Genomic DNA, 10,929 nt, shown 5'->3' with positions numbered 1-10,929 from the left:
CTCCCATCCCTCCACCTTTTAAGCATTAGCTTAGCCGTCCTCTTCCAGTTGCTACTGTTCAGCCTGAGCACAGCAGGGTGGGATGTGCAGCCCAGCCCAAGCCTGACACACACCTCCTCCTTTGGCCCCTTCCTCACAAACCACTCCTGCTCAGGCCCAGCTCAAACTCCCTCTCCCAAACAGCAGCACCAGCATCGCCACTACAGCACAGCCGCTTTGTGCATGGCTGCACTCATCCCAACTTTTAATTTCCTAGCCCAGGTTTATCAGAGGAGCTGCAGCAGGATGTGGTTCAGCACAACCAAACCATCCCAGCTTTTATCCAAGGAGCCTGGCAGATGTTGCCTCTGTACTCGCTGCCAGTTTAAAAGCTACCTCATGTCCAATTGTCACAGCTGCCGGTGTGCCTTGGCATTTCTGAGCTCTAGATCATCTTCCTGATGATGTTTCCACTCTGTCGGTGCCTCTCCCAGGGAAAGGGGTGGAGCCTCCAGGATGCTCTCACACCAAGCAGCACTAGTTTAAAGTCACCACTCCAAAAACAAATAACTGAGAGAATCACGAGAGGAAGCAGAAAATTTGCGAGCAGTCCCCAGCAGCCACATGCCTTTCTGTGAGAATGCTCAAGTGTTGACACTTTTTGTTGACTTTTCTTATCCTGAGTATATCCCATGGACAAGAAACAGCGCTGCTGAGAGGGAAGAGACACATCTCCCTCTCCTCTCCCTGCTGACTACAGCCATTCCAACCGAAGGAAACTGGTTAGATCAAGAAAGTCAGGCTTGGACAGCACAAGGAAGCATCCACTAATAATCAATCCCTTCACAGCAGTCTTCCTGCCAACTGGCTAAGGACTAGGCAATGATTATAAACTGTAGTTGCTACTCCAAGGAAAAACAACACAACATCATATGGCGGCCCTTAAAACTCTGAAACCAGTCCTGCTTACAAATAAAGACAGGTCTTTCTAACTGTCCCAAAAAAAACCTCAGCCCTGAAATCCAAAGCTGGGCTCATCCCACCTTGTGTTTCACTAATCACAAAAAAAACCCCAACCAACCAAAAAGCCATAAAGCTTTCATGATTAAAGTTAACAGAAAATTCTAAAAGTGCTGGGAGGGTGATTTTAACACCCCACCCTCTCAAGATTGTCACCCCTCTGTTGCTGGCATGCCACTCACTACCTGAGGAGGTGTGCACAGGAGGACCTGGCAGGGCAGGGCTGTCCCAGCACTCATTAACCAGCACAGATGCAATCTGAGCCCGACTTAAGCACAAGCGGCCACCTGGGGACCCGCATTCCTTGACAGCTCCGCTGCCCCACACATTCCAGCCCCCTCATCCCCCGGCCCTGAAACCGGGTCAGGGAGGCACAGCATGACCTGATCTCCACCTCTGATAGCACCAAGTCCTGTCCCATCCCCTCTTGCCACCCTTGCCACAGTCAGGCCAGATGTGTTGCCTCTCCCCAGCGAAAAGCGCAGAGCAAGGATCCAGATACCCATCCAGGCATGTGCAGGGACACCCTCTCAATGCCACAGCTATTTGCAGATCAGCCATCGTCCAAAACTTCCCAAAATGACAAAGTCTGAGCATTTGGCAGGTCAGATGTTTACTACAGAGAGCAGTTTGCTCCACCAAGGGACTCGCAACACCCTCCCAAATTACACGCTGCCCTTTACGGGATGCCACAGCAGCTGGAATCGGCTTCTCACATTCCTTAATAAGCACTTCCATTGGAGAGCAGGGTGGATGCAGGGCATCAGCTGCAGTTAGTCATGGCTGAGAGCTGGGCTCCCTTTCCTCACGCTGCCAGCACTATCTGCAGTCTAAGAATATCCAGCACCACACAGCCTGCTGGGGCAGGGGGAGTCAAGTGGTCCGAGCTCCCAGGCATTACAGGTCTCCCTGCTAGAGGAGACTTTCACTCTGCCTCCCCCAAGCAGCAGCCTTCAGTGGGGCCCCTCGATAGCTGGTTGAGATCCTACAGATCATGGAAAGATAATCCATTGCTCTACTAATGCACTACTGCAGCTGTCCATGGAGAAAATCCCCTTTCAACCAAAAAAACCCCCTCAAGCCCTTTGATCCTCTCCAACTCACAATTATCTTAAGGGCAAAATAGTCTTCAGTGCCTCGGCACCTTGTATCAGGCTGAAAGAAAGGAAATCGAGACTGCTATTCCCTGTTTATTCTACATGGCTGCCCTGTCCAACAAGGCAAGCTGCTCCAGCCTCTTCAGCACAGGCAAACAAATCCTGATGGATAGATAGCTGCATTGTTGGGTGACCAGAGCCACAGAGAAACCTTCTTCTCAGGAAATTTTTTGTTTATTTTTTTAAAAAAGTTTTGCACTATTCCGGTTTTGTGCAAGACTCTCAGCTACAGCAAAGTTTAACCAATTTCAGCTCCTTGTTCAGGACTGACTACGGAATGAACAATTTAAAAGCTCACCATCTAACTCCAAATTCAAACTTTTCTAACCAGAATGTTCACTTGAAAAAAAAAAAAAAAAAAAAAGAAACGTAGCAAGGCTTGATAGAGCCCAAAACCCATTCAGGGAGGGTCTTGCTGATAAGGTTTCTTCCCCAGGTGCCCTCATTGCTGCATGACCTCTTGTTACCTGTGCAGGCTCACTCCACCTGCTACCCAGGGCTGCAGTGCGATAAGCGTTTCTTTCAGCAGAAGTGTCAGCTATAAAAAGCCCTGTTTCCATTCCCTGCTTCAGTCATGCTGGTACAACCCTTTTGTGGGGCTGTGGAAGGAGCTGGCCAGGGGAACTGCTTCTGGTGAGGCACAGCTCGCTCTAAAGGAAAAAGCGTTGTGGTTTTTAATCCGGGCGAGCAGTTTTACTGCCGGCCGTGACGGTGGCAGGAGCTGCTGTGGGAAGGCAGCTCAAGAATTGATGTCCTCTGGTTCCATCAGACACTGCTCATGAGTCCACACTAATAACACAAGGAAAAATAGCCATGTGATGGCCAGCTCTCCAGTGAAGAAACAAATATGAAAGGAAAAAAAAGTCCCTTCTCTAATGCTCTGAAATCCTATTAATTTCAGAGGTACTACACCTTTATATAACAGCTTTTAGAAAATTCATCTCAAATTCCCAACAAAGTACTGCTCCTTGTGCACATTTCTCCATCAATCAACGACTAATAAGTTCTGAATTCTGGACTGACTCAACATAAAGCTACAGGAGTGCCAGAGCCTTGGCCACGCTTTCCTAGAGGGAGTGCTCAGCACATTTGGCCACTCCAATCATCCCAAACATGTTTACATGCCAATGCACACATGTGGCCTTCACAAGAGAGGGTGCAGCAAAGAGGAGAAGCAAAGGGAAGCACTGAGAAATGTCATATGCAGGGCTGCCATTCTCTCTGCTCAGACTGGGAACCCTTCTGAAACCAGGACTCACTTCTACTTACAATTGCAACATATTTTGCATTTGAAAATGCATTTCACTTCCACAGAGAACCATTAAGGTTGCATATTTAGGGGCACAAAGAGATTTACGTGGTGGGCCAGTAATGGTTAGGCCTAAGTGAGGTCACAAAATACCACAAGAAAGCAGAGAAGGGGTCTTTTTCCTTGGTTATTTTTCAGTATTTGAACCTTCCCAGAACACCAGAAGAGGGAGCTTTTGACTCCTCTCCCATGCTCATCATTTGTTTTATATTAGCAACAATGACAAGCTCTATTAAGAGTCAAGCTCTTTAAGTGAACTCTCACCCTTTGCCTCCTAAAACAAACAACAACGAAAAAAAACAGGCAAGAAAAAAGCACCCAAAACCTCCAACCACAACCCTCTTTGCCTTGTGTTATGGATATATAAATATTTTTGCTGCCACACAACTCCCTACATACAGGGCTTACCAGAAAAGAGAATACTAGGTCTGCCTTCCAACCCTTTGACCATACTAAGATCTGTCCCCTTTACAGCAGGCTTAGCTGGAGAGCAAGAGCCAAAGAATTAATGGCTTTACCAAAGAGGAGGAAAAAGACCCTCCAAAGCTCTTTTTACATCACCAGCCCCAGCAAGCAGAACTAAACTACGGCTAGAGTTTCAAGAGCCACAGTGGATTGACCCGGCAGCTTGCAACCACCAAAAGCAGGAGGTCCTGCTCCCACCACAGAACTACAACCCCTGCAAAAACCCAGCCAGCAGCTGGGATGGTGCCAGGAAAGGGGCAAACCACAGAGTCAGAAGCGTGGCTGAAACGAGGGCATAAAAGAGAGCAAGATCTTCTTTCTGGCAGCCAAGATCTTTCTGGCAGCCGGCAGCCCCCAAGAGCAGAAGAGCTTCGTGTTTCACTGCCCCCTCCTTCCCACCAGGCTGAACGTGTCAGCAAGGCCACGCTGATGTAAAAACCAACAAAGACACTCCTCTCTGCTACTGAACCAAGATAAGTTACTCCAGGGAAGAGCTGAACCAATGTAAGTGCACCCAAGGGTGAAGAGCCTGCACTGTTTAAACCACACCAGTCCAAAAACTACACTAAACTGGTGGCCTGGCCCAGGGCAGGGGTCCCTGAGGACCATTATGCCCCTCATGTTTCAAATAATTTGGTGTTAACTTTGCATCCTGCCTTCCCCAGCCAGCTCTCAGCAGCCCTACCCCGGATAATACCAGCAGCTTTGGTTTTTCAGTGGAAAGCTGGTGTTTTAGCTAAGCATTTATAGTCTATAAAGAGTTTCTCAAGAAGTTGAGCCAGCGCTGAAAGGAGGTGCCACATTGGGCTGCAAGACCACCTCTGAGCAAAGCAAAGACCTGGACTGCCATCGGTGCTTAGTGTCGAGTTATTCCTTGTCAAGGGGCTCTGTAAGCCCCCCCCCAAAAAAAAGGCAGAAAAAAATGAGCGTTCTGGCAATAAGCAAACTGCACTCTCACCACTTTTCCCCATCAGCTGTTTTCTGCTCCTCGCACAAAAGGCTGCAAACCCTTCCTAATTGCAGGAGCCTTCCACCTAACAGACCCTGCTCTCGAGGCCCTCCTCCCCAGGAACTGGGGGAGAACTGGGGCACAATAGGAAGGAGACCGGCTAAAGGGAATAGATCTGTTAAATTAACGCATTTTCTGTCAACCAAATCAGCTGCCCCTAGTGCTATTGTTGGTGAAACAATGGAGACCCCAGGAATGGGCACCCATTAAAAGGAACAAGCCTGCTGAAAGGATACACTCTGAGGCACAGCCTTGTGTGTTTAACAGGATTCTCTACTGTAAGGAAGGAGGAATCACTAGGCTGCATTGTTCCCACCACCACAGCAGATGCTGTTGCTTCTGGTAACGAAGAGGGGGGAAAAAAAATTAAAAAAAAAAAAAAAAATTCATACATACCTACAATAATGTTTACACGATAAACTTTTAATTCGGGAATTTTAACTCCTTGGCTGTTGTCATTTCTACCCATAGCCCTTTTCCTGAGGAGATTTTTGCCTGAAAGAAGTCTATGAAAGCATCCATTGCCATTACAAAAGTTAATTCTTCACTCTTCATGCAGGCACTTAACAGATGCCAGGGGCAGAATGGCACAGCTCTGCCGGCATTATTTGCTGGGAGAAAAAGACCACAGTTAAGCAGGTCTACATATAAATCTGCAACACTTTTAAAGTGTTACTTTTAGCTAGTTTGGTTAGAGCAAATTCCACAAGGAAAAAAGTTTTGAGGCCTGATTTAAAAGCGCTATGTAGAAGTTTAAATCACTTTAAATCGGCTGATTGAATTGGCACAGGTTTGTTTGTGGTACTTGGGTCTTCTTAAACAAAGCAAACTGCAAAGTCATATTTAAGCTCCTACACAAACTATTATTTTTTTTTTTCTAGTGGGGAAAGACTTGCACCTGATTATCTTAAATCGGTCTTAAAATAAACTCAGCTTAAACTGTTAAACGTGTGGGTACACAAACACTTCAGCTAACACCAGGCACGGTTTTCAGTGTCAGCTGTGCCAGCAGCAGAATTGCCTATACTAACACCACATAAAATCTGTAATATCAGGCTCCATGTGCTCCATCAAATCTCTGAAATTCTTATCGTGTTCCTCCTTCCCTTCTGCCTTAGACTGCTCCAGTCATTCTCCAACTTCCCTGTCACCTAACTCAGATCCATTCAAAATGTTGCTGTCAAAATAACCTTCCTTATCCATTGTTCAGACACCCTTTGGCTTCGGTGCAGTCACTAGTTTCTTTTCACAGGCTTAAGATAACGTTTTAACTCATGTATCAGCCTCCTGAACTATCTATTCCTTTTTTTGTTTTGTTTGTCTGGTTTTTTTGTGGGGGTTTTTGTTTATTTTTTTATCCAATTACCCTAGAGTATCATTATATAAAATGTAAACACTTGTGTAAAAGTTTAAGATCTACAGTTGGGAAAGATGTAACTTGCATTTGAAATTGAAACTGCTTTCCAATTTGCAGACCACTTGAAACAACAGCTCTGAGAAGTATCTCTCTGCCTTCCCCCTCCATTAATCTCAGTGAACTCTAGAGCCCAACACTGACATGAAGAGTGTTAATGATTCTATTATGAACAGAATAACTAAGACAGCAAAAGGCAAGAGCAGCAAAGTAAGAAGTGGTGCTGGAACAGATACGGGGAGAGGGATGGGGCAGTGCAGCAACTGAACCAAACAGCAGATGGGACAGATAGAAAAAACAATTAAACCAGTATTGGCCCTTGATTCTGTTTGGTTTTTTTAAACAACAAACACCCAACTCACACCCTCTACTCTGATGAAGCTGATGCTTCATCACACAGTGATATAACCCAAATTCAGAGTGGTCCATACATTGGTCTGTCCACACAACAGGACCAACACTGTCTTTTCTGTATATTTGAATTCCATGATCTTTTCCAGCCCTGTCTACTCTCTGTACAGCACCTCTCCCTGCACTGCCAGTTACTCTACCTTTCCTCAGACAATGTGTTATTTCTGAAGCAAGGTGCTTCACATGAGAGGGAAGTTTCAGTCAGCAGATCTATTGTTTGCTGTTGCTTCAGTCACTACCCACTCCCTTCCACTTTCATGTTGCCTACTGTGAACAGGCAAGAGGGATGGACATCCTACATATTCCACTAAAAAAGCATTTAAACTCTGAACTACCCTTAGTGAACATAGCTGACCTACATGAATTCACCAACATTTTCATCAGCTTGCAGCACCTTCTTGCTGCGTTGATCTTACTTAGATTTTAAATTCTGATCAGAAACCACCTGGCCAGCTCAACTATCACAGAGCAAGAGGATGAGGAGCAGACATTGTACGTGCTACTGTAATACCAATAATAATGCAGCACCAGACCTGAATAGCTATAGAGGGGTGAAGGCTGTAGCTGGGTGCCAAACCCTACTGCCTGTGTAATTAACCCCATAGAAGCCACTGACAAAACAGAAAGGTTGTGCCATTTTGGTGTCAAGGATCACAAGGGACACACCCAAAGGGCAGAGCAAGGGAATCCACAGAGAATTTTCAGCAGGACTTCACATGAGGCAACAGTGGAGGTCAGAGCATATTTGGCCATCCTGTCCTCACTAGGAAAAATTCTTTTCAAAGTATTAAAATTCTAACACACTGTTTAACACATTTTTTTTTTCTTTTAAAGCACAGATAGAAGAAACCCTGTTCTCTGCTGTCTCCTTCTCCAGCTCTCCCTCTCTCCACACTCTTCCTCCTCCTGGGGGACCCAGGGGAGCAGTAGCAGCTGCTGGTTTTTAACATCCACATAATATTCCTGACAGAAAGAGCCTGTTCAAGAACCAGCACGGAGATACCACACTAGAGAAGGAAAAAGGTAGGCAAGAGCAGCAGTGCCCTCCCTGCCTGTGGGTGGGAGGAATGTACCTAAAGGCAGAGCCAGAGCCCCAAGTGCTAGCAAGGGGCAAGGAAAAGCATCTTAAAGCTGTAGCAAAGTTAACAGCAGAGGCAATTTGCCCAAAGGTGCTTTTAAAAACCACAGGAAAAGATTTATGTTTGCCCTGTGTAATGTGGCTTTTCCCCCTTTTCCAAATAAACTAAGTTAACAACAATGTTTTGACTATTTCCAAGCACGTTCTGGAAAGTCACCTCCCCTCAACCTACACCCAGGCAGAAGTTCCTAAATGTTTGAGTCCACAGCTCCTGAGAGCACATGCCAAAGAGCTGGGTGGCCACGCCACACTGGCTCCTGTCCAGTGTTTTAAAGTTATGCTGAAATACGTTTGAAAACGTTAAATATTCTCCCAATATTTTCGATACAAACAATCCCTGCAGCTGCCAGGAGGATATTTCAGTTGCAGAGGGGAAGGGCATTCAGCCAGGAGATACTTTGACACAAGAGGTGTCCCACATTACAGTCCAGTCTTGAAGAGGGAAATAAATCACTCCCTATCATCACTTGCACTAATTTGACTGTGGAAAGCATCCTTTCTGTCCATCAAGGCAATGACAACCGAAAAAAATGACGTGCCCCACGCAGCCACACCTTCTCCTGCTGCTGTGCTGTTGGAGTAGCTGAGGACAAACTCAGTGATGCAGATTAGTGTGATGCAGGGAGGTTGGATCAGATGACCCAGTGCGGTCCCTCGCAACCGTACCCATTCTGTGATTTTACAAACCACCAAGAAACACGCCATGACAACCAAGCCAACACAACCAAAAGACCACTTTTGAAGTGGCATGAAAGTTTTGCACAGCAGATGGCTGACAAGGCAGCCATTTAAAAAGGGAGGAAGGGAAAAAAAAAAAGAAAAAAAAAAAGGAAAAAAAAGCCAACCCACCCCAGAAGGCAGAAGTGCTCTCTGCCATCCTCAGATCCATGTTAAAACACGGCATGAAGCCGAAGCACCCGCTTCTGTCCCACTGAACTTTTGACCTGCTGGCGCTAGCCGAACCCCTCCTGAGTCCATTGCCGGGTGATGCTGAAGCAGAGATTTAAAAAGAGGAACCCAGGCGCCTGCATCTGCCAGAGCCAGCATGAGGGCCAGCTGTGCCCACCCCCTCCCCAAACAATGCCCAGAGTCCAGCCTGATGGATGCCTCTTTCTTTTTGGACACCCCTTCCCCTGCAGTCTCTGACTATGCACCGGTCCAGCAAAAAGAAAATTAAAACATTCCCAATTCCAAATTAAAACTCCCCAAGTTTCTGCCATCCAGCTGCTGATGGCAGCCCCACATCTGGAAGCCTGGAAGCTTCACTTTCTTTTGGGCCAGTAAGTAGAGGGTAAAAGGTTTGCGTTTAAAAAGTGAAAAGGAAGGGGGGAAAAAAAATAAAAAGAAAGAGCTCCATTCTGCCTCTCTACTAAGGGCCCCAAACTTCTCAAATACCCTCAGCAAATCTGCTCAGCACAGGAGGGATGGGTCCAGATGGCCTATGATTACAGAGCCTTCCAGCTAGCTATGGACAGAACCCACCAAAAGAAAAAAAATATCGGGGGGAAGGGACGGGAGGAGATATTGGAGGAGGAAAAACGAAAAATACCCAGAGCTTTTTAAAAACGACCAACAGAACACCACAAATTGGAAGATCAGGTTTTGTCTGGTTTGAGGACTGCAGGGATGGTAGCAGCGAAACCTTAACCTGACCCACCTGCTGAAATTTGAGGGAGAGTGAGAGCAGGGGATATTTATTTCAAACAGAATTAAGGCTTGTTTAAAAACTTCTGCCTTTTATAGTGATGTTGCAAGAGCTTAGCACCAAACTCCCCCCTAGGGATACACGGGTATCAGAAAACCAGTAAAAAAAGCACCATCAACCAGAATTTAAGCTCAGAGGAGCTCACACCTCCTAGGAAGAAGAGAATATTCAAGAAGAGACAGCTGCATCCAGGGTAAGACCGTCCCTTAGAGACACTGGGCAGAGCTGGACAAACATCAGCTGTGAAGCTCAAGGAGGTTTGAGCATGAGCATCCTCCAGCTGAAACCCCCTGAGCCTGAGATCTCCATTTTTCTTTCCACGTACACAGATTCACTCAAAGCACCCGTTTTACTCTGCACCCACATGAACTGGGGCAATCACCCCTGGTTTACTCATGGTTTACCCCAATCCATTGGTGTTCAGCCCCAAGCACACCTCTCTGCAATAACCAAAGCTAAAGCGAGAAAATATCATTCATACACGAGCACAGATTCACTTTTTGATGGCTAGCTATGGTTTTATTTCCCCCTAACATGTGCTTTAAATCCTGGCATCTCCACTAGAGGAATAGACACCTCCATTTTATTCAGACACCCCCAAAACTCAAGCATGTCTCAGAGGTAGCAGTGACACCAGCCAGAAAGGGCACCGGTATTATTAGGTCCAAAACCACAGAATAAATCTTCTTTATGCAGCTAAATAAAGCACAAATGAAAAAAAACCACACAGAGCAGTACTCTCAGAAAAAAGTACAAGTCCCATCGCTGGCCATTGCTTTCAAACCATGAACTATTTGAGCAAGCTCTTTGTGCAAAGCTCTGATCCCAGATATCCCCAAAACCAGCGGTGAGACTGGAACAACTACACCAGGCAAGAGGTAACAAGATGGTTGAGCTTCGAGGAGCAGCAACTTTTGAAACTGCTTGTGCTGGGCTGCTCACCCTCTGCCGGGAAAGGAGATTTACTCCACGTGCCTGAAGGAGCAGAGCTCTGACAGCCGCATCCGTCCTCTCACAGCATCCCGATTTTAGCCGCAATTTCCACCGACCCTCGGACAAACGCCATGCTTTAAAACCCATTTCTGCCAAGGCATGCAGGCCATCCACGTGCACGGAGATTTTTTTTTTGGCGATGTTTTCGGTGTGCTGCTTCTGCTCTGCAACACCCCCAGCACCAACGCGTCCGCACTCCTCCTCCTCCCGGGCATCCCCCCCAAAAAAAGCAAGTTAATTTGTTCCGAGTGATGATGTTAACTCCCCCAGCCTTAAGCGTGCTCCGGGAACCAAAGGGGAGCCCACATTTACTTCATTTGTGAAGCAAG

This window comes from Pseudopodoces humilis, chromosome 5 (assembly GCF_049639895.1).
Source record: "Pseudopodoces humilis isolate 2021_Gansu_Grassland_sample_001 chromosome 5, ASM4963989v1, whole genome shotgun sequence".
Lineage (NCBI taxonomy): Eukaryota > Metazoa > Chordata > Aves > Passeriformes > Paridae > Pseudopodoces > Pseudopodoces humilis.
Note: the sequence above shows the minus strand (reverse complement) of the source record.